Here is a 3,881-nt window from a genome sequence, read left to right on the forward strand (position 1 = left end):
GACAACTGCCAGGAAGGAATGGCAAGTTTTTTTTATTTTAATGTGTTCTAAAGTTTCTCTGGGCAGACAAAAAATTTGCTTTGAAGTATGTTGGGTGAAAATATATATATATATATTATGTGTAACAGTATATTGCAAGGCCCATTCTTTGTAGGGTAGTAAGTGTCTGGGTACCGGCTTATAGTAAAACTTTTTTACATTTTGTTTACTGTATACTGATGACTTTTTTTCTTCTCTTGCTCAATTCCACCCATGAGTCTGTGTTTTGCATGCCAGCTTGACGACAGACCACAAAAGACATGTGGGTCAGTTTTTGAGACTTATAAGTCACTGGTGAGGCACAAAACAGCACCCCCTACTGTGCCTGGTCAGTTTTTCCACAGGTCAAAAAATATTCCCAAGCCGCAGCTATTTTTTTCTGTCTAAAACTGACTTTGCATGAAGTATAAACATGTTCAACTTGCAGCATGGAGGAAAGCTGTAAAAATGTGTCAAGTCATCAGTATAAAACACTTTCTCACTTCCAACTCATCAAATACTGCAGTTTACGTTTCAAACTATGACATCATTCTTGCGTCAGTTGTGGACATGCCAGTTTCCGTTCATTACATGCATAGAGTCTCTTTTCAAAATGAACTTCCAATATAGATTTACTTTTTTTTAGGTTTACTTATGCAACAACACTACCTGGTTATGTTTAATCAACAAAACCACTCACTTAGGTTCAGGAAAAGATCATGGTTTGGGTTTAAATAAGTATGTTTGTTACCTAAAATAACTTTTAATGACCCTCAGTCTACATAAGTTACACTTGGTTTCACACAGGACGCGGTCTCCTGGGTGAAAGTCCTGTGTTTGTTTGACAAATTCATCCTCCTCTTCCACCCGCCCTGCGCAGACTTTCTTGCTCTTTTTACTACATCAGTTGCTCTGACCATCTAATAATGATGCAGATTGGTTACAATGGAGTTAGTTGAAAGCCCAGTACGTCTCATATGGACGCTGTATTAGAAGCCAAGGGGCACCAAGCTGTGGTATTTGATGAATTGGGAGTGAAAACAGGTTGCAATATGCCATAACCACATTCCTGAAGGAGCATAGTCACCTCCATATCTCCGAAATCACTCCTTATCCTCACAAAATCGTCTTTCCTCTGTGACCTAGAAATGCCTCGTTACTCCCACCATGTTCCTTGCTGTCTTCACAGTTTAGTAGAAGACATGTGATATTCTTTAGGCAGTGGGCTTGAAGCTCATGTTCCTTCCTCGCAGGAAACCTTATCTATTAATAGTGTGCTTGCCTTGCAATGTGCAATCTCTGTATGAGTTTAAAGAGAAGAAAATAGAATGTGTGTGTTAGAGCAGAGGAATGTGAGGAGTGTGTGATTTCTGGACTGGTATGTGTGGAATGACTAAGTTAGCAGCTAATAGCTGATGCTTCATCACCCATTAACCCCTTTTCACCTGAATTGCAGAAAGATGAACAAGCAGTGCAGCATTCCACTATTATGTATGACGTCACTCCCTCTCTGTTTCTCTCTCATCTATCATCACCAGGGTTCTTGCCAGGTACCTGTGTCAGTATACCTAGCTGTCAGCACACTGTGCCTGTGTCAGCCTGTTTATATTTCTATATATATTCATATTTGTAACTCACAGGGATAGGAAAAACCTTGCATAGTGATAATCACGATAAGTAATAATAAGTCTGAACAACTAAATTTATCAAGACGCTGAGTTTTTTTTTGTGTGCCTGTGTTTTCGAGTATTAGAAATGAATCGTGAAAACTTAAGTATTTTGGATAAATCATACATAACAAGTATCCACACTAACATGCCAAGTAAGTGGTATATCAACATAGGGCTGGGCGTTATGGCCTAACATTTAAATCACAGTATAATTTTGAAGCATGGACGGTAATGGTATATATCACATTAATATAAATGCTCCTGAAGTAGGTAGAGCACTGGTATGGCAAATGCGTGGCATAATTTCAAACATTCCAAAGTCAATGTAAACTGTCAAATATTCTAAACATTATCTTTTTGCTTTGTTATTGTCATCTATAGTGGATATTAACAGAAAACACGTTCAAATTAATAGAAAATAAATGAGCGTGTTTTTATTTAAATACTAAATAATTTAAATACTTCTGTTAACAAAAAAAATCTTGTCATAAATAGTTTTCATTATGTAATATACGCTAAAGTTACACCGGTCATAATTCCCTCTCTCTTATATATATATGTCTTCCTGGGGAATCCTAAGGCATTTCTAATTCCCATATCCACATTCCGCTCACTTGCAACTTAATCACTCTCATTGTAGACATGAGGAGAGAGGAATTGAGGAAATGTCAGATTCTGATTAGCATTTGCTCCCTACATGCACTGTCCAAATAACAGTAAGGGGACACAATGAGCCATTGTCAGCACAGCAGAGTTTTTTTCTTTCATTTTTTGTCTCTCTGGAGGTTACCTCTTAAAATAAGCAGTTTGACAATCCTCTGAACATTAAAATAACCTGCAGTCTGTGTTTAGACTGTGTACATTTTAGTGATCAGACACTGAAACGTGAATCCGAACTACACTACACAGATCCACTATTCTTTAAAAGATGGTGAATCAGAAAACAAGAGAAAACTCAAACTTGGAAGTAGGCCTAGTATTCATCAATAACTGATCTGTTCCGATAGTTCCATTCCATTCCATTATCCAAACCGCTTATCCTATTCAGGGTCGCGGGGCGCTGGAGCCGATCCCAGCTGACATCGGGCGAATCCAGGGTACACCCTGGAGAGGTCGCCAGTTTATCGCAGGGCACATATAGAGACAGACAAACATTCACGCTCACATTCACACCTACGGGCAATTTTGAGTCTCCAAATAACCTAAGCTGCATGTCTTTGGACTGTGGGAGGAAGCCGGAGATCCTGGGGGGAACCCACGCTGCTGCGGGGAGAACGTGCAAACTCCACACAGAAGGACCACCCGGATCGGGGATCGAACCCAGGCCCCTCTTGCTGTAGGCAGTCAGATCAGGCAAACAAATCAGGCAGGGATGAGGCAAAAACTTGGTCAAGAAGAAACAGGCAGAGAAATCCACAGAGGACAGGGGAACAAAGGGTTTAAATACACTAGGGAGGTGTAGGTGATTAGACACAGGTGGATTCAATCAGGGGCGGGTAGACAAACACAGTGGCGGGAAAACACACAAAGGCAGGAAGTGAAGTGATCTAAAACGAGTGGAGAGGTGAGAAACACAAAATGAAACAGGAAATACTGAAATGACAAAAATAAAGAAACTTAACTACGAAACAGGACGAGACATGACAAACGCAGGTGCTGCAAAGAAAAATGGGTAGCAGTTTATAATAACTACACACTATGGAGCATTAGTTAAGTATGAGTAAACACTTAATTCATCATTTATAAAGCATTGTTCCTACATTAATAATTCATTAGTATGCAGTTCATAACAACAGTTATAAATGTTTCATTCTTGATTAATAAGCCCGTCTATTATGTGCTTCATTATTGTGTTTTCATACTTTATAAATGATGGATTCCCCATTTGTAAATGAAGTATTATATATTTTACAAACCAATTATTAAGGAGTTGTAGATGATTAATAAGATCATTTATAAAGTGTTAGTAAATGATTAATAACTTATTTAGATGTACATTATTCATGCATTAATATATATAATGGTTAGGGACTATGTTAATCATGTTAATTCATGATTAATTCATGATTTATTAAGGTAGTTACTACTCGTTAGTAAAGTGTTTTATGTGACCTCATCTAAAGTGAGGACTATTTATGCCTTATAAAGCATTTATTACGTATTTTGTGTGACCTCATCTAAAGTGAGGACTAT

The sequence above is a fragment of the Anarrhichthys ocellatus genome, unplaced genomic scaffold, assembly GCF_004355925.1.
Source record: "Anarrhichthys ocellatus isolate YVR2014 unplaced genomic scaffold, GSC_Weel_1.0 scaffold3013, whole genome shotgun sequence".
Lineage (NCBI taxonomy): Eukaryota > Metazoa > Chordata > Actinopteri > Perciformes > Anarhichadidae > Anarrhichthys > Anarrhichthys ocellatus.